The 26,689-nt window shown below is 45.0% G+C and overlaps 1 protein-coding gene across 4 annotated transcripts in view; it reads right to left on the bottom strand.

Annotated features, from left to right (window-relative positions):
- Positions 1 to 26,689, bottom strand: part of PHACTR3 (phosphatase and actin regulator 3) — a 278,305-nt gene that overhangs the window by 45,316 nt on the left and 206,300 nt on the right. The window lies entirely within an intron of this gene.

The raw sequence follows: 26,689 nt of genomic DNA, 5'->3' as shown, positions 1-26,689 counted from the left end.
CATGCATTGTGCAAGAAATTAAACTAAAAAGTAAAACCCTGATATTACCAGCTCTAGTCCAACTCCAGCAAAAGTGGTGGGTGGGGGCATCTTTCCAATTCACAACTGATAGGGCTTAGGAGGAAGAATGGGCAAATGCTGGCTCCTTCTCTCCGGGTACCAGAGGAGCACAGATAGTAGCTAAGTGGCATCGCTCTCAGCTCCACCTCACCAAGCAGGAGCTACCTTCCACACTCCCCACACACAGACACAAACACATGTGGGGCTCAGGATATTTCCCTAGCCCCAGTCTCATCAGGTCCCATCTTCCATCCCAGTGGAGCAAAGGATGCTCAGGAGAATCCCACGCTCTGTACGCAAGCACACAGAAGCATGGACACTGTCAGTCACTCCCTTCTTTGTGAAAGGCTCTCTTCTCTCTCCTTCCAGGTCTCTGCCCTAGCCTGCTATCCTCCTGCTTCAATGATCATGTCTCAGTTTACTTTGCTGGCTTTTCATCATCTCCCTCCAGATGTGGGTGTGCCCAGGACCCAATCCTCAAACCCCTTCACTCTCTGTCCGCATTTGCTTCCTATATGACCTCCTGTGTCCCGTGACACTAAGAACCAACTGCTACTGGCTATAGATTTCCATCCCCGGACACCACCTCCCTCCTGAACTCCAGGCTTGCACATTCAGCTTTCTTCACCGTGCCTTCCCCAGATCTCTAGCAGGCATCTCAAACTTAGCATGTACAAAACTAAGCAGGACCTCCTGCTCTCCTGTTGAGGCACACAGTGGTTAAGAGGCAGAACCAGGATGTAAACCAAGGCCTGACCCCAGCGACCACACTCCCAGCCTGACATTCATGGATCTGCTCAGTTCAGTAAGGCACCTGTGCATAATGGGCCTCTCCCATACCTGGCACCGAAGAGCAAAGATGAGGAAGACGCCACACATGCCCTGCTGAGCTTGGTCACGTGAGGGAAGGAAAGGTAAAACCGGCATTTATCATGTTCTTAAGCACATTATGTGTGTTTCTATTTGTGCATTGTCACAACATATCCTAATTATTTGTGTGGCTCTTTCCCTAATCATAGTCATTATATGAGCTTAAAACATTTTCACTCCATGGAGAAAAACAAATATGGTGAGTTTATCTGCAGCAAGGATTATACCTTGTTCACTGTTGCCATATACCAACTCAAAAGCTGCGGAATGATCTGGTGCAAGAGAAAACAAATAAGCCACATGAGGAAGGTAGTGTGCCAGAAAGGGATTTCTGAAGGAAGTAGCCTCTGAGCTGAAGCCTAAAAGGTAAGTGGGGTTCCCATCTGGGGACACCCAATAGCAGAGCCTAACTTTGTTCTCTAGAAGGAATGTGCTGTGAAAACTTGTCTTAGTCTTCAAAGTAAAAAGTTATGACATTAACTTCTGCTTCTGACCAAGGCGGAAAAACATGGACTGAACTGTCTTTCTCACTCAAACCTCAAACACAAAGTCAAAATATATAAAACAGTAGTTTTCAACATGGTAGAAATCAGCAACAAAAGACAGTGATCCTTGAGAAATGAGAATCAAATGGAGTAGCCCCATGACTGGCCAGCTACTGCCTCTAGAGAGTTGCCAGGCCACAATCCAGGGAGGGGCAACCCACGAAGAACCTGGAAAACTCCCAGAGTTGAGAAGATGAACCTGAGATGCCAAGGGGATGAGGGCAGCCAGAGTTAGCATGAAAGAGACCTGGAGAGGAGAGAGTTGCATAGAAAGAAGACCCAAAGATCTGCAGAGGGTCCCTTGAACCTTCAGTGGATTAATATGTGCCTCTGAGGAAAGAATCCTCTGAAATGATGAGGCAGCAGTGCCCAGTGAACACATGGCACTGGACAGAGGGCTGGTTCCCATCATCCAGAGAGGAAACTTCATGTTGTACGGACATTGAATAGAGTACACAGGGGTTTCTGCCTCTGGAATGGGAGTTAGCCATTGAGCTAACTCAATAATTGAGCACTGCTCTGGTTCTATCTAACAAATGTTAAAGTAAAACCTGGGAGGAATTAGACTATTTTCAAGTAACGTAACTGCTTCCCAGAACAAAACTCAAGAGTATTTATAGGAATACAGAAAACATCCAACACCCAAGAAGATAAAATTCACATGTGTCATCCAATAAAAAATTACCATGCCTGCAAAGAAGCAGGAAAAGGCTCAGTGAACTTTATGCATGAAACATAAAGAAAACTGTGTCTGGACCATGGTAATCAAAATCTATAACCATGAGAAAATATTAAAAGTGTACAGAAATAAAAAGACATTCTCTGTATTCTCTGTATAGAGTAACAAAGAGAATGACAGCAGATGTCTCAAGAGAAACAATGCAGATGACAAGACAGTGGAGCAACAATTACAAAGTAATGAAAGAAAAAAAACCCAGACAACCCGGAATTCCAGACTTGGAAAAACTATCTTTCAAAATAAAGACAAATGAGGACCTTCTTGGACATAAAAAAGCTGGAAGATTTCATCACCAGCAGACCTGCATTATAAGAAATGACAAAGGAAATCCTTTAGGCAGAAGGAACATGATAGCCAATAGAAATCTGAATCTACACAAAGGAAAGAAGAGTAATAGAAATGGTAACTACAAGCATAGATACTTAATTTTTTCTTATTATTTATCTTTAAAAGAAAACTGACTTTGATAATAAAAATAAAGTAGTATGAGGTTTATAACACGAGGGAAATGGACAACAGTAGAACAAATGTTGGGAAAGGAGAATAGAAGTATTCTCTGGTGAGGTCATGAGACTAAAAATGAATTAGCATAGGGTAGGCAGATAGAGAGGTATGCTATAACACTAAAGCAACCATTATACTGTGGAAGTAGTTACAGAGGTACATAGCTAATAAGCCAACAGAGGAAATCAAGTGGAATAAAAGAAGCACTCCAATCAATCCAAAAGAAAGCAGAAAGATAGAAAAGATGGAAAAAACTACATGAAACAAATAGAAAATAAATTGCCAGATGGTAGATTTAAACCTAATAAAGCAATCATTAAGTGCAAATGGTTAGAATATCCTAATTAATGGCAAAAATTTTCAGAATGGATTAAAACATGAGACACAGCTATATGCTGCCACAAAACATGTCATATATATAAGGAACATAAAGAACAATAAAACTGTATATATCAAGATACAAATAGATTAAAAATAAAATCTTAAAAAGATGTACCATTCTAACACTGATCAAACAGAGCTGAAATGGGCATATTAATGTCAAGCAAGGTAGAATTCAGAGCAAGAAACCTCATCAGGTTCTTTGAAAAGGGTAATCTTATAATGATAAAGAGATAACTTCATCAGGAGAGCATAATGATACTAAATATTGACAAACCTATGTGAGCTTTAAAATACATAAAGCAAAAAGTGATAGAACTGAGGCAAGAAATAAATAAATCCACACATTATTACTTGGAGATTTCAAAACCCTGCTCTAAATAATTCATAGAATAAATAGAAAACCTGTAAGGCTACTGAAGACATGAATGACATTATCAACCAATTTGATCTAACACTTACAAAGCATTATACCAAACAACAGAAGAGCACATGCTCTTTTCAAGTACACACACAACATTTACCAAGATAGGACATTCTGGACCAGAAATAAGCTTCAATAAATTTCAAAGGACTCAGTCTTACCAAGTATGTTCTCTGACCAGAGCGGAAATAATACCTCTAGAAGGCTGGGCACAGTGGCTCAAGCCTGTAATCCCAGCACTTTGGGAGGCCAAGACAGACGGATCACAAGGTCAGGAGATCGAGACCATCCTGGCTAACACGGTGAAACCCCGTCTCTATTAAAAAATACAAAAAACTAGCCGGGCAAGGTGGCAGGCGCCTGTAGTCCCAGCTACTTGGGAGGCTGAGGCAGGAGAATGGCATGAACCCGGGAGGTGGAGCTTGCAGTGAGCTGAGATCCAGCCACTGCACTCCAGCTTGGGCGACAGAGTGAGACTCCATCTCAAAAAAAAACAACCTCTAGAAAAATACCCACATATTTGGAAACTACATTACTGAATAATTCATAGCTCCAGTAAGAAATCAAAAGGGAAATATGAAAGTGTTTTGAAACAAATGAAAATACAATATATCAAAATAATGGTAACATTTGATGACATTAAATGTCAATATTAAAAAAGAATAAAAGCCTCAAATCAATGATATCAGGTTCCATCTTAGGAACCTAGAAAAAGAAGAACAAAATAAACCACAGGAGTAGAAGAAAAAGATAATAAGGATCAAATCAGAAACCAATGAAATAAAAAATAATAACAAAGAAAATAATTCATCAGGAAGAAGAAGAAAAAAGAGACAGTGAGGGAACACACAAATTACCTATATCAGAAACTGGAGAGGTGACACTGACATCATTTAATTCTACAAATGTTAAGAAGATACAAGAAAATATAATGAATCACTTCATGCTAATAAATTTAACAATTGATATAAAATGAACAAATTCCTTGAAAAAACACAAACTACCAAACCTCAATGAAGAAGAAATATGTAACCAGAATGGACCTATATTTATTAAAAAATAGAATTCTAATTAAAAATCTTCATGCACATACACACTGCAGTCTCAGACACATGAACTGATGAGTGCTACAAAACATTTAGGGAATAACAGTAATTTTATATAAATTATTTCAAGAAAGTGAAAGGAAGTTGTTATGGTTTGAATGTTTGTGTCCCTTCCAAAATTCATGTTGAAACTTAATCTCCAACGTAATAGTATTAAGAGGCAGGGACTTTTGGAAGCGATTAGGTCAGGAGATCTCCTCCATCATGAATGGCTTAAGGGCTCCTCCATAATGAATGGATTTAAGGCCCTTATAAAAAGGGCTTCACAATAGTTCACATATTTTTGTCCTTCCATCTCTTGTCATGTGAGGACAACTAGATGGTGCCATCTATGAATAATGGGTTCTCACCAGATATTAAACCTGCCAGTATCTTCAACTCCTAGCCTCCAGAACTGGGAAAAATAAATTTGTGTTATTTATTACCACCTTGTCTGTGGCATTTTGTTATAGCAGCATGAATAAACTAAGACAGAGAGACTACAAATCATTCTGTGAAATCAGAATTTACTCTGACAAAGTAAAATTAGAAAATATTTCAAGAAAAGAAAATGGAAGGCCAATATTCCTGAAAAACACTGACGTAAAACTCTAAAAAAATTAGCAAATCAAACCCAATAATTTATAAAAATTGTGATACACCATGACCAAGTGGAGTTTTTATTTCAGGAAGGCAAGATTAGTTTATCACTCAAAAAACAACAATGTAATTTACCAAAATTGACAAACTGAAAGAAGAAAAGCACAGAATTACCTCAATGTACACAGAAAAAGTATTTTGAAGCCAATGAGAAAACTAATGCTATAGCTTACTACCACTGTTGCCACAGACTTCTGCAGACTAGGCAACAGAGGCACTCACAGGCACTGCTGACACTGATTACAGCTGAAAACCCTGCACAGAGACTACACTACTGCACCCACCTGGAACCAAGAGCAATGCACTCTACCTTACTGACACCTTAGGACCCATCTACAGGTAAAAGTTTTTCCCAAAATATGCCACTCTATAAAATTCGAAGAGGTGACTGTACCACAATATGTGCAGATATCAATGCAGCGACACAATAAACAAGAAAGCAAGGAAACATGATGCTGCCAAAGAAACAATAATTCTCCAACAACTGACCCTAAAGAAATAAAACTTTAAGAATTGCATGAGAAGAAATTCAAAATGATGATCTTAAGAAACCTTAGCAAGATACAAGAGAATACAGTAGAAAAGTCAATGAAATCAGGAAAACAATGTATGATCTGAATAAGAAAGTCAACAAAGAGGCATCATTTAAAAAGGAACAAACAGAAATCTTATAGCTGAAGAATTCAATAAATAATTTTTTTAATTGAGAGCTTCAATGACAGACTAGATCAAGCAAAATGAACTTCTGAACTCAAAACAACCTATCCAGAGGGGAAAGGAGAGAGAGAAAAGGATTAAAAAATGAAGAAAGCCTGTGAAACTTATGAGACACCATTAAGTAAACAAATGTTTGCATTATGAAATTTTCAGAGTAAGAAGAGACAGATAAAAACACAGAAACCTTATTTAACAAAACTACAGGTGAAAAATTCCCATGTGCTGGAAGAGATACGGACATCCAGGTCCATGAAACTCAAACATCCCCAAATAACTCAAAGAAGTCCTCTCTCAGATACATCATAATCAAACCACCAAAAGGTGAAAACAAGAAGAGATTCTAAAAGCAGAAGGAAAGAAAAATAACAAAGTCACGTATAAGGGAATCCCCAATAGTCTATGAGCAAACTTCTCAGCAGAAACCTCTCAGGCCTGGAGAGAATGGGATAAGAGAGGGGGAACAAAAGCCCTACTAACCAGGAATACTATATCCAGCAAAGCTATCCTTGAGAAACAGAGGAAATCCAGTCTTTCCCAGGCAAGAATAAAGTGAGGAAATTCATTACCACTAGATTGCCTTTACAAGAAATGCTTAAAAGGGTACTTCAACCAGAAGTGAAAGGACAATAATTACTATCATGAAAACATGTGAAAGTATAAAACTCACTAGTAGAGGCAAATTCATAATCAACATCAGAATCTACATTATGATAATAGTGTAGGTAAATCTTTCAAATCTCTAGTATGAATATTAAAAACTCAAAATGGTCAAAAGTAACTATAGCTACAATAAGTTGTTAAGAAACACACTAAATTAAAAAGATGTAAATTAAGGCAGTAAAATTATAAATTGTGGGGGTGGGGTAAGGTAAAAGTCTATAGAGTATTTGTATGTGACCACAGTCATGTTGTTTTCAACTTAAAATAGTGTATTATAACTTTATAATTTGTTATATAATCCCATGGTAACAAAAAAATTACAGCAGATACACAAATGAGAACAAGGAAAGAATCAAAGCTTAGCACTACAAAAAACCATCAAACCACAAAGGTAAACAACAACAGAGGAAAAGAGGAACAAAAGATCTATAAAATAACCAGAAAACAAGTAACAAAATGGCAGGAGTCTTTACCCATCAACACTAATTTTGAATATAAATGAATAAAGTCTCCAGCTAACATACAGAGTGGCTAAATAGATTTTTAAAAACAAGAACTAATTGTATGCTGCCTACAAGAGATTCACTTCACCTCTAAGGACACAGACTGAAAGTGAAGGGAAGGAAAAATATACTCCATGCAAACTGAAACCCAAAGAAAAACATGAGTAGCTATGCTTATATCTGATAAAATAGAGTTTAAGTCAAAACCTGTAAAAGGTCATTATACAATGATGAAATCAATTCAACAAGAGGATATTACCATTGTAAAAATATATGCATACAAATTTGTATGTAAATATATAAAGGACATATAATTAGATCTAAATGAAGACATAAATTGCAATACAATAATAGCAGGGGATGTCAACACCTTACTTCAGCAATGGACAGATCATCCAGACAAAAAATGATCAGAGAAATACTGGATTTAAAGTGTACTCTACACAAAACAGACATAAAGTACATTTACAGAACATTCTATCCAGCAGCTGCAGAATACACATTCTTCTCAATTGCACATGGAATATTCTCCAAGATAGATTATATATTAGGCCAGAAAACAAGTCTTAACAAATTTAAGAAGACCAAAATCATATGAGGTATCTTGTTTGACAACAAAGCTATAAAACCAGAAATTAATAAAAGGAGGAACTTCAGAAACTTTACCAACATGAGGAAATAAAATATCATGCTCCTGAATAACCAAGGAGTCAATAAAGAAATTAAAAGGGAAATTAGAAAGTATCTTGAGACAAACAAAAATAAAAACAAAACATAACAAACCCTATGAGATACAGCAAAAATAGTTGTAACAAGGAAGTATATAAAAATAATTGCCTGCATCAAAAAATAAGATGCAAAATAAACAACCTAACACTATACCTCAAGAAACCAGGAAAAGAACAAACTCAACCCAAAATTAGTAGAAGGAAAAAAAATAAAGGTTAGAGCAGAAATAAAATAAAGACTGGAAAATAAAAAAGATTAACAAAATGAGGTTTTTTGTAAAAGATAAAGCTGACAAATCTTTAGCTAGACTAAGAAATGAAAGAAAATCAGAGATGAAAAATGGAACATTACAACTGATACCACAGAAAGAATCATAAGACACTATTATGAACAATTACATGTTTATATGTAAACAAATTCCATAAAGTTGCAGGATACAAACCTCAAGATACAAAAATTCCTACTGTTTCTGTACAGCAATAGCAAACTATCTGAAAAAGAAATCAAGAAAATAATCCCATTCACAATAGCTACAAAAAAATAAAATGGGAACAATTACATGCACAGTATGAACAATTGGATAACCTAGAAGAAATAGATCACTTACTGGACACGTACAACCTACCAAGATTTAATTATGAAGAAATAGAAAATGAGAACAGACCAATAATGAGTAAGGAGATTGAGTCAGTACTAAAAAATCTCCCATCAAAGAAAAGTCCAGGACCTGATTGCTTCACTTCTGAATTCCACCAAACATTTAAGGAACTAATATCAGTTCTTCTTAAACTATTCTAAAATATTGAAAAGGAAGGAGTATTTCCAAACTATTCTACAAGGCCAGCATTACCTGTTACTAAAATCAGACAAGGACACAACAAAAAAAGTAAACTATAGGCCAGCATCCCTGATGAACATAGATAAAAAAATCCTCAACAAAATAATAGCAAACTAAATTCAACAACACATTTAAAAAGATCCTTCACCATGATCAGGTGGGATTTATCCCAGGGATGCAAGGATGGTTCAATATATGCAAATTAATATGTTACATCATACATGCAGAAAAAGCATTTGACAGAATTCAACATCACTTCATAATAAAAGCTCTTAATGAAGTTAGTTTAGAAGAAATGTAACTCAATATAATAAAGGCCATATATAACAAATCCATAGTTAACATCATTTTGAAGAAGGAAAATTGAAAGCCTTTCCTTCAGGATCTGAAACAAGACAAGGATGACCAGTCTTTTTTTTTTTTTTTTTTTGAGATAGAGTCTTGCTCTGTTGCCCAGGCTGGAGTCCTGGCTCACTGCAACCTCTGCCTCCCAGGTTCAAGTGATTCTCCTGCCTCAGCCTCCCAAGTAGCTGGGATTACAGGTGTGCACCACCACACCTGGCTGATTTTTATTTGTATTTTTAGTAGAAATGGGGTTTCATTGTGTTGGCCAGGCTAGTCTCGAACTCTTTACCCTCAATCTACCTACCTCAGCCTCCTAAAGTGCTGGGATTAGAGGCATAAGCCCCTACACCCAGCTAAGGATGCCCGCTTTTACCACTTTCATTCAACACAATACTAGAAGTCTTAGCCAGAGCAATTAGGCTACAGAAAAAAAAAGACATCCAAATTAGAAAGAAAAAGCTAAATTGTTCCTGTTTGCAGATGACATGAACTTCTATATAGAAAATTCTAAAGACCTCACCACCAAAAAAACAAATTCCATAAAGTTGCAGGATACAAAAATCAACATACAAAAATCCCTACTGTTTCTGTACAGCAATAGCAAACTATCTGAAAAAGAAATCAAGAAAATAATCCCATTCACAATAACTACAAAAAAATACAATGGGAATAAATACAACCAAGGAGATAAAAGATCTGTATTCTGAAAATTATGAATCACTGAAAGAAATTGAAGATGACATAAGTAAATGAAAAAATATCCTTTGTCCATGGCTTGGAAGAATAAACATTGTTAAAATGCCTGTATTATCCAAAGTGATATACAGATTCAATGCAATCTTTTTCAAAATACCAATGACATTATTCATAAAAACAGGAAAAAAATGAATCTAAAATTGGTATGGAGCCACAAAAGACACTGAATATTTACAGCAATCTTGAGCAAGAACAAAGCTGGAGGCACGACACCACCTGACTTCAAGATATATTACTACAGGCTGGGTGCAGTGGCTTATACCTGTAATCCCAGCATTTTGAGAGGCCATGGTGGAGAACTGCTTGAGCTCAAGAGTTCAAGAGCACCCTGGAAAACATAGTGAGACCTCGTCGGAGGAGGATCTCACATCAATCTTCTCCCTGATACCTAATCTCCAAGATGGAAAAGCTTAATATACATTAATACATCTGTGCTTGTATAAGCATAAAACAGCACCAACGGGACAGATAAGAAACCAGTAGCATTGGGGCTCCTTTGAGGAAGGAATCTGGTGGTTGAGAGGTTGAAGTAGGAGAGACTTTTCATAGTAGTCTTTAGTTCCCTTGTAATGTCTACTGAGTATACCACCTGTTTGCAAAAATAAATAGAAATACAATCAGTATGAAAAGTGCTTGCATGCTTCTCCAGAGTGACCTTCTAGCCACTCCTCTGGGCAATGCTCCTTGAGGTCAGGGCTTCCCAGAGGACAAGGTTGTAGGGTGATTTGCTTCCCAATGGGGAGTTCCAGTCAGAGCCACCCTTCAACCTACCAGGGAGCTTGCTCTGACCATCAGAATTAGAGCTCATCTTAGTTTGTTATGTGCTACTATAGCAGAATACCCAAGACTGGGTAATTTACATTGAACAGAAATTTATTGGCTCACAGTTTTGGAGACTGGGAAGTCCAAGAGCAAGGTACCAGCATAACAAGGGGCCTTCTTGTTATGTCATAACATAACAGAAGGGCAAAGAGAGGCTGAGAGAGGGCCAGACTTTTTATACCAGCATTAATCCCACTCATGATGGCGGAGCTCTCCTGGCCCAATCACCTCTTAGAAGTCCCACTTCTTGTTACTGCTATAATGGCAATTAAATTTCAACATGAGTTTTGGAGGGGATAAACATTCATACCATGTTGGAGCTGAAAGGTGCTCACCAGGCTCTCCTCCTACCCTCACCTCGCTGGTGAATTAATGAAAAGAACACCAAAGTTCATGGAGATATGAGTCGTCTCAGGTCACAGCTGAGACCAGAGAGCTGACTGCTTCCCAGCTTAGCTCAAAGAACTATGTTCTCTTCCTCAGCTACAAAAATAATGTATGCTCACTGCAAACAATGTAAACCTAACAGTAGTATTAAGGAAAAATAGTCTCCCTTTCTCTGCCCACATCTCACCTCCAAAAAAAGCTACTGCTAACATTTTGCAGTATCTACTTCCAGACCTATTTCTATACAATTAACAATTTACAGACTCCCACTTAATTCTGATGTTTTACAAAAGTGGTATCATACCATACACAGTACTTTGCAATATGCTGTTTCCTCCACACCACAGCTGGTCCTGGTTCCAAAGCAGGGTGTTTTAATTCAGCTCTTTCCTTTTAATAGCTGTTAATAATCCCACAGTGTGAACATCACATAATCCCATCATTTACTGGTCCAGCTCACTATGAATGGACACTTAGGTTAGTGTTTGTTTTTGTACTTCTAACCAAAGCTGCAGAAATGTCCTCATTCCTGCATTTCTCTGCATGCATATGAATATTTTTGTCAGCTTGATCCCTAGAAAGGGGGGAATTCCTGAGTCAAAGTTTCTGATTACTGTAGGTTTTGACAGTTCTTTTGGCTATTTCTTCCTGTATCACTTGGCTGGCTACTGCTTTTCAAACCAGTCTCAGGTACTCTCTAGAGAAGAAAAAGGATGCTAATGTGGTGGGAGAAGGGAGAGGATCAGGGAAAATAACTAATGGATACTAAGATTAATACCTGGGTGATGAAATAATCTGACAACAAACCCTCATAACACAAGTTTATCTATATAACAAACCTGCATATGTACCCCTGAACTTTAAAGTTAAATTTTATAAAAGAGAAAAAAAGGAAATGTATATAAATAAGAACATAAGGCAAAGAGGCTTTGGAGTTAAAATAAACTCACCATGAAATGTCTTTTTCTCAATTAGCCTGCATGTTGGAATTTATCCTAAGGACATAATTACAGAGATGCACAAAGTCTTAGTTACAAGGAAGTATGTCTCCACGTTGCTAATGCAGCCATTTCCCAGCACAAACTGCAGGCCAGGATTGGCAGTCCTGGATCCTGGTGGGCTCAGGCTGCATGAATTGATGTGCATGAGGCTTTGGCATTCAAGTAGAGGGAGTAATGAATCCCAGGAGAGAAGAGGGTGGCAGGGATTCCCCAACTCCTCCCAGCCTGGCCTATGTCCTGGCTTTATAAGTCCCTGTGTGAGAACAGTCCTGGAGTCTGTCTTGCACAAGCAGTGACATTTTCAGATATTGTACCTTTTAATTCTAGAACTTCCATTTGGTTTTCTTTTAGTTTCTGTTTCTCTGCTAAGATTCTCCATCTGGTCATTCATTATGATCATTTTGTTGACACTCTAAGACCTCTAACATATTTATAATAACTGCAGGCCCATTTTGGTTTTGAACAAAGTCTTAAGGGATGCCCCTTACTCCTATGTCTTGGTCTTTGTGGGATTTCAACAGTCTATTGCATTCACTGAGGTCTCTTCACTCTGTTTGAGCTGAACTCCCAACATCTCCCAGCACACCCTGACCTTCAGTTCTCATGCCCACAGGCAATCTCTGCTAAGTCTATAAAATTCTGCACATAGGCATAGCCCAGGCTACGGCCAACTGGATCTGCACAGAACCCATTACATAGCTCCTTCCTGTCCTACAAACTCCAGCTGTTTCAGTAGTCCAGACTCCAGTCTCTGCTTCCTCATCTCAATGAGATCACCACTCTGCTCAGAGGCCACCTCCCTGCACCCTGCAGGAAGACGCCTCCCCCAGAAACCAGGGAGATCAATTATGGGCTAACCCAGGGGTCTCCTCTCTCTCAAGGATGACAGGCATGTACTGTTGCTGTTCAATGCCTCAAAACAGTCCTCTCATTCATTTTGTCCAGTCTCTCATTTGATTTTAGAGGGAGGGCAGCTACCATCGCTTTGTCATGGCCAGAGGCAGAAGTGCCTGACGTTTTCTGAAACAACAGTGACACTGTTATAGATGCTGACACCAGACTCCGGGGGTCTTGAGGGCAGACTCTCCCTGCCATGCCTGACACATACATCACGGCACATCTTTTATGAATGTGTGAGGCCATGATGTTGGAGGAGGGGACTGGCTGGGCTTTGATGTGGAAACAGGGAGATGACATTAGCTGAGTATGAGGATCTGGGAAGTTGAGCGGGTTTCCTGGGAAAGAGGACAAGGTTAGCCTTGGCTCTGCTGAGTTCAGGGTGCATCAGGGCCTCTACAGGGACCGTGGACAAACGGACATGTGGGGCTTCAGCATCAGAAATAGCTGGAGCCAGGGATGGAGATTTGCAACGATCCACTGATGGGGACGATATGAGGCTGAGCCTCAAGAGAGAGCACAGAGCCAGCAAAGGAAGGAGCCAGGAAGCTTGGGCCTGCTCACCTTTAGGGGCAAGTCAGGGAAGAGGGGCCGGGATGGCAGGAAGAAAGGCAGGGATGGTGTCCTGGGAGCCAGGGAGAGAGCAGGGTTGGAGCTTAGTGAGAGGAGGGAGCCAAGAACGGGGGAGGAGGGGCTGCCAGGTGTGGGGGGCATCCAGACCCTGCAATGGGTGCCTGAGGGTAAGGGGAGTGCCCAGACAGGCCTTCTGGGCTGATGAACTTTCTCTAGAGAAAAAAGCATCTGTGCAATGACCTGGATGAGACTGGAGGCTATTATTCTAAGTGAAGTAACTCAGGAATGGAAAATCAAACATCGTATGTTCTCACTTACGTGTGGGAGCTAAGCTAGGAGGACGCAAAGGCATAAGAATGATACAATGGACTTTGGGGACTTGGGGAAAAGAGTGGGAGGGGGACAAGGGATAAAAGACAGCAAATAAGGTGCAGTGTATACTGCTTGGGTGATGAGTGCACCAGCATCTCACAAATCACCACTAAAGAACTTACTCATGTAACCAAATACCACCTGTACCCCAATAACTTATGAAAAAAATAAAATAAAATGGAAAAAAGTGCATCTGTGGGTGTGTATTTCAGATGGGAGCTAGTGCTGCACTTTCACTACAGAGTCCTGTGGATCTCTACCATTCCACACCTCCAGAGTGCTATAAAGTCTAGTTTCTGTAAAAAGTATCACTACCTGTCACAAAGCGGAAAGTGAGGGTGCTTTGCTTTACACGGTAGCTGTAAACCAGTAGGAAGTGGGTGTGGAAAAGTCAGGCTCTATCTGAAAGCCTGAGTTCTAGCCCAGGGGGCCCGACTAAGGAGTGGTGCTGGAGACTCCTCTCCAGCTCCTGGCTAGGGGGCTGACTAAGGAGTGGGACTGGGGACTCTCTTCTCCTCCTCGGCTCCTGCTGGGCAAAAGTTTTTGTGTGTGCCACGGTTGTTGGCAGAACAACAGCCCTACAGATGCCCCCATACCTCTAGTGCATTTTCTTTAGATAAAGAGAGATCACTGGCATAGTAGACAAGGCTGCACATGGCCAGGCCCCTGCTGGCTTCTCCAGAATGATCTCTGCCTGTCTTCTTCCCTTTCATCCCCTCAAAGGCTGGGCTTCCTTCCACCCTGGAGCTTCTGAGCCTGTGAGACCCTCCCACCTCTGCTCCTCCTCTGGATCTCAGCTCAGTGTCCTCCCCAGCCCCGCCCTGGAAGCCAGTGCACTTGCCAGGGCACTGCAGTTCCATCACAGGCCTGCGTGGGGCATCCTCTGTGAGAGCGCCTGTGCCCATGGATGTAATTTACATACTCATCGAGAAATGAACATCAACTCTTCATAGCAGGTCAAGCGCAAGGAGACCACTATTCTCCAACCTTCCTACAAAAAGGTGGTGTCTATTTTCCTACCCCGTGTCTAGGCCAGCACTGGGACATGGTTTTGCAACAGAACAGGGCACAAGTGACAGGGTTTCTTCTTGCTTCCACTCTGCATGATTTCCCTTACTCTGACACCCCGCCATCATAGCCATGAAATTTAAAATAACACATGCACATCAGATTATAAAAGTCCTGCATACTTCCAGAAAAAAGATAGTGATTAGTGAAGATGACCATTGTTGAGGACTTCTACAAGCAGCACAGACTTCTGTAAATACCTGTTAACGACACAGAGAGAGCTCCATGGACACCTGTCAACTACACAGAGAACTCCATGGACACCTGTCAACTGCACAGAGAGAGACTTCTCCAAATACATGTCAACTGCACAGAGAGAGCTTCATGGACACCTGTCAACTGCACAGAGAGTGTTCCATGGACACCCGTCAACTGCACAGAGAGTGTTCCATGGACACCCGTCAACTGCAGAGAGAGAGCTCCATGAACACTTGTCAACTATGCAGAGAGTGTTCCATGGACACCCGTCAACTGCACGGAGAGCTCCATGGACACCCATCAGCTGCAGAGAGTGCTCCATGGACACCCGTTAACTGCACAGAGAGAGCTCCATGGACACCTGTCAACTGCACACAGAGAGTTCCCTGGACACCTGTCAAATGCACAGAGAGAGCTCTGTGGAGACCTGTCAACTGCACAGAGAGCTCCATGGACACTTGTCAATGGCACAGAGAGCTCCATGGATACCTGTCAACTGCACAGAGGGCCCTCCATATGCCCCTTTAACTGCTCAGCTGTGCTAAGTACCATAACATGCACAATGGCCACCCTGACCTGTTGAACCTTCAGGATGGCTCCACCAGGTCCTTGATGGCTCTGCCCCTAGGGCTGCTCCCTGGGCTGCTGCAGATGGACCTGCTCATCCTAAGGAGAGAGAAGCAGGAGGCCACAGCAGCCCTCGCTCTCCCCCACACGAAGGGCCTTGGAGCAGGCAATCTCACATCACTGAGTTGTGAGGTTCTCAAAGTAATTCTCAGAGGGGTCACCATGACCTTTGTTGAAGGGAAATTGAACCTCCAGCAGGTGCCAGCCCCGCAGACTGGGACCCAAGTGGGCAAAATGAATGGCCACACAGAGCTCAGAGCCCAGCCAAGGGCCCCAGACACCACTGCACTCCCTGGGAGGACACACGCCCAAGCTGGGGAGTGAGCAGGGCAAAGGGGAGGATCCCAGCCCCAGGCCTCCCGCCACAGAGGGGCTCAGTTGAGGAGGGAGCCGGCAAAACACTGAATTGACTTTTAGAAGTTTGGGCGTCACAGGGGAAGGATATTCTGACCTCTGAATCCAAACAGTATTTATGACTCAGACCGAGTGGCTGTTCACTAGCTACAAATAAACAGAAAAGTCTAGCACTACCTGGGTTCCACCAGAAGCAGGGGCTGCAGAGGGCTGTTGGAAAACAAAATGAAGCAGCTTTGAGGATCAGACCACAGGTCAGTGGCTGTGCTGGTGCAACACGCCAGGGGCATACCCACCGGGCAGATGCTGGTGCTGCTGACCACAGCCTTCCTCTGTGGCTGTGACTTGGCTTTCCTCACAGTGCATGCAGGAGGTGCTCAATAAATGCTCTTGAATGACTATATGGTCCCTGTCAACGTGGAGCTGGGCAGGGCCCCTCTAGTGAACTCAGGTCGCTGGTAAAACGTCTCCCGCTTCCTCCCCTCTGCGCTTTCTCTTTCAGCCAGGGGCCCACAGCTCCAAGAATGGAGTCCAGCAGCACCATCCCCACTCCCCAGCTCCTGCCAATTTCTCTTCTCTGCCTCAGTCTCCCACATTATGATTCAACTGTGTACCACCGCTCTGCCCCAGAATTCACAAGGTGAAGCTTTGACCCACAATGTGGCTGTGTTTGTGGGTAGGGCCTGTAAGGAGGTGACTAAGATTAAAGGAGCTCGCAAAAGCGGGGCCCTGATCTAATGGAACTGGTGTCCTTGTAGAGGAAACAGAGGCCAGAGCACTCATCCCCCACTCTCCCCAACCAGCACATAGGGGAACTGCCCTGTAAGGACACAGAGAGAGGCCTCACTGGAAATCGACTCTGCCAACACCTTGTTCTTGGACTTTCAGCCTCGAGAATGGTAAGAAAATAAACGTCTGTTGTTTCAGGCACCCACTCTGTGGTATCCTGTTATGGCAGCTGGAGCTGACTCTGACACTCCCTGCAGACCCCATTCCCTCCTGCCTGGGCCAGGCCTGGGCCTCCTCATGGCCCCTCCCTGTCTTTCCTCTGGAGCCCGCCCTCTCACCCTCAGAAAGTCCTGGGGCTCTTTCCAAGGGCTGAATCATGACAGCATCAGGTCTGTGCTCCAGAAAGATCAGTTCACCTGCAGGAGATCCTGCACCACTTCCCACCAATGGCAGCAAGAGCAGCCAAGATTGAATGAGCCCGTGCTGTATGCCAGGCCCAGACGTAGCCTTTGAATGCATTTTCCAAGTCATCTCCTGGCAGCCCTATGAGGTAGATGCTAGGATTTAGTTTTCCTCTTTTGCAGATGACAGTGTCCCACAGTGTGGCCCAAGGCCACATAGCCAGGAGGTGAGTGACTTGGGACAACCCTCAGAGGCTTCACACTTTGGTGTCTTTTAAATTCCAGCTTTCTTTACAGGGTGAATAAAGATCTCTCTCCCTGGCCAGTCCCTAGGTCTCACACTGGCCTCTGTAACAAGCATGCTACCCGTGCACCTCTCGCGTCTCACCTCCACACCCAGGCTCAAGCCGTCCCTACGTGGAAAGCCTTTACCTTGATGCCCAGGACTCCTCATTTTAAAGCTTTGGTTCTCCATCCTGGCAGCTCTTGAGAGTCACCTGGTGTTTGGGTTAGGGCTCTCCAGAGACAGAGAAGCAATAGGATAGACACTCACCACACACACACATACATATGCGTACATATATATGTATGCACATACACATTCTATATATACACACATATATATGCATATATATATTAAGAAATTTATTTTAAGGAATTGACTCATGCGATTGTGGGGGCTGTAAAGTCCTAGATTTGGAGGGCAGGCCAGTGGCTGGAGTGGATGCCACAGTCTTGAGGCAAGATTTCCTCTTCTCTGGGAAACTCTGATTTGTTCTCAATCCTTTCACTGACTGGAGAGGGCCACTCAAAGCCCCTTAAAGTCACTAACTACAGGTGACAACCACATCTACAAAATAGCTTCACAGCAACACGCAGACTAGCATTTCAATAACTGGGAGGAACAGCCCAGCCAGGCAGACACACAAGATTGACCTTCACCCTTGCAGAGACTTCCAAATGCAGAGGCCCAGGCCCCAGGGAGACCGATGCAGTTCCTACCAATGCTTTTAACAGCACATGGCTGGCCCAGAACGGCTGCTTTTGGATGCACAAATCACAGAGTATTCTTTGCCTGTGTCTACCTGGTGCTCATCCCCTAATCTTGAAATCACCTCCTGGGGGTCCCGCCTCCCCCTTGCTGCAGGCACCTGCAGGCTTATATCACTGTGTCCACAGCACCCAGGGCAGTGCCTGGCACCTATGACGTGCTCACGCATTGGTCGAACAGTGGGCTACAGTCATGGTCTGTGGAGCTGGAAAGCCTTGAATTCAAAATGGGCAAGTTTCATCCCCTCTCTTTGCCTCGTTTTCCTCAACTGTTGACAACAACAACAAAAAATGGAGCACTAATAGCTGTCTCATCACCTTGTCAAGGGACCTAGGCAATAAAATGCAGGAAAAGTGCTTATCAAGGTACTTGCTGGGAAGTAACAGCTCAAAAAAAAAAAAAAAAAAAAAAAAGAGGGGGGCAGCCCTGTTTCCGCTGATTGTCACTGGGGCTGTGCATTCCCACTCTGAGAGCTCTGCTGCTTGGTGCTCAGCCAGAACCACCCAGGGCCAGACCTGCCTCCGCAGCAAGATGCCCGCCAGGTCGCCCTGAGACCAGATTCTCCCAAGCATCCTGCATCCTGGCGAGCATCTCCAGCGCCACCTGGTGTCTGTGCGGGGAGTGGCTGGGTTTCCACAGCCTTTCAAATCTCTAGCCCCAACTTTCAAGAAAAGGCAGGGGTTGCCTGCTGTTCTGTGAAGTCACCATGGAGACGACTGAGGGCGGGAGTCCTCACTCGCTGCAGGTGGCTCTCCACTTTACAGAAGGATACACTGCACGAAGTCTTTCAAGTACATCCTCTCCACACTTAAAATGGCATTCAAATAACACGTTAGCATTCACTTTGTACAAGTATGTCTGCTGGGGAAAGGATCCTGGAGCCTGCAAAGAGGGCTTTCTTTACAGGTAGACAATACCAGGGACTGCCTGAGTGTCACTTCTCTCTGTGTAACGTTCTCCATGTCATCAAATCCCCGTGTCACCACATTCTTGGCGTCACACATTTGTCTTAGGATTTTGATATGGTTTGGCTGTGTCCCCACCCAAATCTCATCTTGAATTGTAGCTCCCATAATTCCCAAGTGTTGTGGGAGGGACCCAATGGGAGATAATTGAACCATGGAGGTGGTTTCCCCCATACTGCTCTCGTGGTAGTGAATAAGTCTCCTGAGACCTGGTGGCTTTATGAGGGGAAACTCCTTTTGCTTGGTTCTCATCCTCTCTTGCCTGCCACCACGTGAGACATGCCTTTCACTTTCCACCATGATTGTGAGGCCTCCCCAGGCATGTGGAACTGTGAGCCCATTAAACCTCTTTTTCTCTCTGGGTGCAGTGGCTCATTCCTGTAATCTCAGCACTTTGAGAGGCCGAGGTGGGTGGATCACCTGAGGTCAGGAGCTCGAGACCAGCCTGGCCAACATGGTGAAACCCTGCCTCTACTAAAAATACAAAAATTAGCCAGCTGTGGTGGTGTGCACCTGTTTTTCCCGGCTACTTGGGAGGCTGAGGCAGGAGAATTGCTTGAACTCAGGAGGCAGAGGTTGCAGTGAGCCAAGATCGCGCCACAGCACTCCAGCCTGAGCAACAGAGCAAGGCTCAGTCTTGGGGCGGGGGAGAGGGACTGAAAAAAACCACCTCTTTTTCCTTATAAATTACCCAGTCTCAGGTATGTTTTTATCAGCAGTGTGAAAATGGACTAATACAGATTTCACCTCCCGACCCAGCCCTCTTTTGCATTGTTGAGTTTATGGTGAACATCAGCTTTTAACATCAGTCATGAGCTACTATAGGGTTGGAGACTGTGTCTAGTTTCTCCTTAGAATCCTGAGGCCTAGATTGGGACATACAGTACTTGTTGAATACATAGCAAGGGTGTTTCTTAAGAAGCTTTAAAAAAAAAATTTATAAAGCTGGGAAATCCCACACGTCTCTTTACTCCTGTACAGCCTAGCTGGCTGGAATTGACTCATGGGATTGTGGGGGCTAGGATTTACTTTCCACTCCCGCACCAGCACTAGAACCCCCGCTGTGCTTGCTGAAATGCACTTCCTAGCACCTCACTCCTAGGACACAGTGGGGCAGGCTGTGCTAGAACATATTAATATGTACATAGTCACTCTCCTGGGTCACCCTTTATTACTATCTTGCATGTATATTTTATAAAGTACACAGTATATTAGTATGGTACCTCTAATGTATAGTTTATAAATAAATAACGTACAAATATTGGATTTTTCTTGTGCTCCTGGGACACACCCTCCGAAAACCTTGGTGGCAGGGCTACCATGTGAGTGCCACGTGACCACACAGACCAGGCACTCCATGAGCCTTGTCTTATCTGCCCCCAGGACAACCTAACAAGAGGGTCAGTGACATCACCTGTGAGCTACCGACAGGCAGCCAAGGCCTGGATGTGCCACCACGTGCCCAGGGTCCACCCAGTGGGCAGAGTGATCTGAGGCTGGGCACTGTGGGTTACCCAACCTGGTCTGGGACAGGTGACTCATAGCAGGTGCCATCAGGAGGCCTTCTTGAGGCTTGTTTCTCCTGACCAACCCAAAGGTCCCCCCAGCCTGTCCCGGCACGTGGACCCCAGCGATTAATTCTCCTTGCCCTTGTTCCTTGCTAAGCAGGCAAGTGAAACCACACCCAGTTACACAAACACATCAGCTGCACATCCGGATGGAGAACAGATGTACCTATGCAGCAGCAGGGACATCAACACTCTGATGAGTTGGCCAAGGAATGAGGAATAGCACAAATCAGCTACGGAACATTGACCAACTGGGGGCCAACCTTTGCTTCATGCCTGTGAGGCGGTATTTCCGTGAGCGGTGGATGCCCAGATCGTCCCTGTTCCTGCTCGCTTGTCAACCACAGTGATGATGACAGTGCTGATTACCATGGCAACCAGAATGCTTACTGAGCACAACGAGACAAAGCTATACTTCGGTGACCACCCCTGTTTACCTTCATAAGAACTTTGTTATCACCTCCATTTACAAGGGGAATAACTGAAGCACAGAGAGATTAAGAAACTTTTCCAACGTCACGAGCTAGAAAGAAACATGTTGAGGCAAGTGGGGTGGTCAAACCCTGCAGTGTCTCTCTATGCAGTAAGCCCAGAGATGGAGGCCCACCTGACTGCACAGACATTCCCAATGCCAGGGGCCAAATGTTTGTGTCCCTCAAAATTCCTATGTTGAAGCCTAACCCCGATGCGATGGTATTTGGGGGTTGGGTCTTGGAAGGTGACTAAGTCATTAGGTGGAACCCTCATCAATGGGATCGGTGCCCTTAGAAAAGGGGCCGCAGAGAGCTCTGTGGCCCCTTCTGCCATGTGAGGGCACACAGAAGGCACCATCTATGAGAAAGTGGCGCCTCTCCAGACCCCACGTGTCAGAACCTTGATCTTGGACTTCCCTGTCTCTAGAACTTTGAGGAATGACTTTCTGTTGTTTATAAGACACCCAGTCTAGGGATTTTGTTATGACAGCTCAAAGGGACTAAGACTCCAGCATGGATGAAGTGGAGGGCCTGCTCCCTCCTTACATGGGCTCAGCTGAGAACAGCCTGCAGCCTTGCTGTCATGAACACCTGGGAGAAGCTGTCTGCAGGAGGAGGAGCAGCACAGGCAGCTGGGGGCTGTGGAGAAGTCAGCTTTCTTGCATCAGCAGGCTCTTCCCTTGCAGTCCTGATTCCCACAGCAGCCCCTCAGTCCCTCGCTCCCCCTCATCACATGTTCCTACTGGGCCCAGAGCCGGCACACTGTGACAAACCAGACAGGTATGGTCATGACTCTTTGGTTCAGCACAGAGAAAAAACAAAACACAAACATCTTTTTCTTGACAGGTTTTAAAACTTAAATCTTGGGGCAGTGACAACACAAAGACTGTTTCTCATAAAATTCACTTTTGATGACTGGAGAATGTGCGCAAGGCCCTGCTCACCCACCACTGACCAGGCACACCCACGAAGGCACCCCGCATGTAAGCCTGTGTGCGGGCATGTGGGCTTGTTTGCAGGGGGTGTGCATGCCTCTGATAGGGCCTCCACCATTTCCAAAAATTAAATCCTGATGCAGATGCATTCTCCATTCTAATAGAGAATTGAAGTGCACAAAAATGATTGATAACAAAAATTTTCTTTTTCACATGGGGTAAGACAATGTCTGCCAAGGCTCCAGCAACAGGAGAAAGAGAGGGAGAGAGGGAGATGGAGAGGGAGAGAGAATAAATGGATAAATAAATGAATAAAATAGTAGTTGTTGTGATTAATAATTGATTTATTTACTGCCTGGTGCTTTTCTGCTTCCACACCACGGAGATCTGAAAATAATGTAGCAGGCGAGACGGTGGGGATGGGGTTTGAAGGCGAGACGGTGGGGATGGGGTTTGAACTCAACACACTGCAGACAGAAGCAAAAAACAACCACTTTTCACCATTGTCTGCACCAGGCAAAGCAAAACACTCTTACAGGCCTTTCCTACTGCGAGTAATTTTCCCCCAAAAAAGCAACATTTATAGACTTTCTCTATGACCAATATTGAATTTTCCCACAGCATTTTATCTCAGAGATTTATCACTTCTGGAGCACTGGGGACACAGCTGAGAATGTGACAAAAGCAAAGCACTGCTTTCTGCACTTGATTTCAGGGCTTCAGGGACCCTAGACTGTGTATCCTGGGACCAGCACACAGAAGCCTCAATTTGCAAATGGCTGGAGGCTGTACCCCGGACATACCTGCCAGTCTGTGCAATGGGCCCAGCCCTCAACAAGGAGTTTCTCAGGGTCAGACAGGAACCCTGACCTTGGCCCACAAAAGGCCCATGGAGGAAAGGGGGCCTCACCCAGGGTTTACAGATGACACCCCACGTAACACGTCATACAGTGCACCACAGCGTTGGGCCTGGGCCACGCTCACGACAGCAGTTTCCAGGATGAGTTTCTACAATGAGTGCTACCTTCCCCCCTCTCAGACCCCAGCTCAAACTCCACGTTCACCTGTGGACACCAGGTTTCAAGCACAAATAACAAGAGGCTCAGGTCTGAGCCACGCCCTGGGAGAAACAGTACAGGGATGAGGGCTCCCTGGACCTAGCACCTGTTAGTACTTTACAGGCACTGGCTCCTCTAATCCCCCATTGGCCCATTCTGGCTCATTCATTTAACTGATACTTATTTTGCACTTAGCACTCATGAGCTGTGCACACAGTAAGAACTACAGAGACAAAGGCTTGGTCCCTCGGAGCCCACACGCTGGCAGAGAGGCTGCATGGGCAAAGCCAATGGTATTGGGGTCAGGGACACTGCCATAGGGAAAATAAGGTTGGGTGAGAAGAAGGGGCCATGTGTTGCCACACAGTGGCCAGGTGGCTTCCTGCACAGGGCGATGTTTTAAACACAGTGGAGCCATACACACCTCCAGGGGCAGCAAGAGTCTCAGGGGCTGTGGTTGGGGTGTGAGGACTATCAAGGAGGCCCATGGGCTGGGTCCAAGGGAGAGGTGAGCCGGGGGAGGGAGGCAGGCCACATGGGGTGGGGCTGCAGGCACTAGGGAGGATGTGGCATTCAATGCCTCAGGGAGCCACTAGAGGGATTTGAGCAAGACGTGACATTATCCAACTTCCATGGGACCCCGGTCCTGTGGCCACCTGTGTGGAGAATGAACTGGAAATGGGGCAATGGTGGCACAGAGAGACTGCCTGGAGGCCAAGTCCAGGCAGGAGAGCACAGCGAACCATTGCCGGAGAAGAGGGGGTTGGCCAGACCCCAGAACTGCTCCAAGGGGAGCAGAGAAGACTTCAAGGTCATCTGGACATCAGCACAAAGCCAAAAGCTTCGCAGGAGGCTTAGATGTATTGACTGAAATGAGGGAGAGTCCCAGTCCGGGGCACAGATGGGACCCGAAATCCGGAGATGTAAGCTGTGCAATGCGCATCAGCCCCCACGTGGATGCACAGAGTCCACAGAGACACCCTAGAGCTCAGGGGCCAGCCGTCAGCTGGAGAGACAAACCAGAGACTCATCAGGGTCACAGAGGTGTCTAAAGCCACACATCCAACAGGTGCTCACTGACTCTTAGAACCAGGTACCGTGGGATGATGGGCACACCACAGGGCACAGACAGATACCAGCACGATCCCCCACACAGACAAAACTAGACAGTCAACAATAAGTAACTGATGGGTAGCAGAGAGACAGAGAATAGAGAAGGACAAGAATTAGTGTGAATCTGCAACTGTGTCCCAGCCAGGAAGGAAGGTTCAGTGTTGTCATAGGAGCCAACAATGAGGGACTTTGATCTGACAACAAGAAAATGGGGCAGGGACAGGGGAGGGACCTGCCCAGGGCCAACTCCAAGATTCACAGCACATTCTGTTGGAGGCCACGGACTGGCCCAGCCACAGAGATCCCGGGGATGGAGGGGGATTTGTGGGTCAAAGCCCGGAGCCTAGCTCTGGCTCAATGAGAAGAGGAACGAGTTAACCAAGAGGAGTGGAATCCAGGGGTTCAAAGGGGGTTCTCTAAAAGATGTGCCCAAGTCCAAATCCCCAGAACCTGTGAAAGTGACCTTATTTGGAAAGTGGATGTTTGCAGAAGTAATTAAGTTAATCTCTAGATGAGGAGATCATCCAGGATCATCCAGATGGGCCCTGCCTGCAATGACTACTATCCTTATACGAATAGTATAAGGGGAGAGGAAGGAGGGAGGAGGAGGCAGTCACATGCCCACGGAGGCAGGGCTGGGAGTTTCAGGCCAAGGAACGCAGGAACCACCAGAAACTGGAAGAGAGTGGCTCCTGCTTGGAGCACTCACAGGGGGCACAACCCTACCTACACTTTGATTTTGGATTTCTAGCTTCCAGAACTGCAAGAGAGAAAATTTTGTGGTCAGAAGCCACCCAGCAGGTGATAAGGTGTTACGACAGCCACAAGAGGCCAGCACAGCTGGCCATGACCAGGCCACTTTGACTGAGCAGGAGGCATCCCTGTGCACAGCACTCAGAGGAGGAGGGCGCTGGGCAGGAGGGACAGAGGCGGGAGCCAAGGGTGCTGCTAGATGTGCTTTGATGCCAGTTCCAGTGCAGAAACTCTGCGTCTCAACCGCGCTGCCACAAAGTGTTTTGAGGGCACATCCGGGCCGGGCCTGAGGCTCCCGAGAGGTGAAACGCAGATTCCCATCCTCTTCCGTGTTTAAATAAAATGACTGCATTATACCTTTAATCCTTTAATGCCAGGCATGAGGACACTGCATCTGGATGGCCTAATGATGCCCTGAAGGAAAGTCAAGCTGCGAGACCCTTCTGGGCCAGGAGCTCTCCTCCCTAGAAGCTCTCCTCCCCATGTGGATGGTGAGGACAGGAAGAAGTGCTCTCTGAGGTGCACCCAGCTTGAGCCAGGCCCTGTGCCAAGGGCTGATGTGGATTAATCCACTCATCCTCAGAGAGGGTCTAGCACAGAGCAGAAAGTTGGAGCTGGCAGCCTGGGTTCAAGTCTCAGCCTGGCACCAATAAGCTGCACGGCCATGGCCAGTTACATGGCCTCCCTATGCCTCAGTTTACATATCTGTAAAATAAGGATTATGATGTCATCAGCCTCATGGGGCTCCTGTCTTGTCATAACCTTAGACCAGCATCCTAGACATAAGAAGCACCCGGTAAAGGGCCCTGGCTGTTGACATTGTCAATGTCAAGAGGAAGCAGTTCCCATCTCCCTCTCACCAATGAAAGCATTGTGTCCTGGAGCGGATAAGGGCCTTATGGAAGGGCACCCCCAAACCAGGAGCACAGACTATGCCAGTGATTCTCAACTGGGGGTGATTCTGCTCCTCAGGGACATCTGGCCAAGTCTGGAGAGGTTTTAGGTTGTCTCCACTGGGGGCATCCAGTGTGGAGAGGCCAGGGATGCTGCAGAATATCCTAGTCTGTCCAGGACAGCCCCCTGCCAAGCAGAGAATCGCCTGACCTCACGCCACCAGTGCTGAGGGACCCTGCTCTAGCCCTTGACCATCCCAACACCAGCTCTTCTCCGAAGTGCACCCACATAGCAGCCTTCTGCTGGAGGTTCACAGGTGTTTAAGGGCAAGGATTCCAGGGTCTAACGGGTTTGGGGAACACCACAGGCTCCAGCTTCTTCAGAGACATTGGTGCCCTCAGGCCAGTGACCAGTCCCAAGTTTCTGCCACAAAGACACTGGTCCCACGATGGAAGTCAGCCTCCTCCAAACACAGGGGTAACAGCACCCCCCCACCCTTTCATGTTTTGCAGTCGCATATTCAGAATTGCTTCCTCGGACCTGGTAGAAAGGCTCCGAAGCAACAGGAAGGGGGAGGCTATGGAGCCCTGGGCAGCTGGTCTGTCCACCCATCACGGTACCAACTGCATGCCTT

This window comes from Trachypithecus francoisi, unplaced genomic scaffold (genome assembly GCF_009764315.1).
Source record: "Trachypithecus francoisi isolate TF-2019V2 unplaced genomic scaffold, Tfra_2.0 Lachesis_group21, whole genome shotgun sequence".
Taxonomy (NCBI): domain Eukaryota; kingdom Metazoa; phylum Chordata; class Mammalia; order Primates; family Cercopithecidae; genus Trachypithecus; species Trachypithecus francoisi.
Note: the sequence above shows the minus strand (reverse complement) of the source record. Positions and strands in the feature narration are given on the sequence as shown.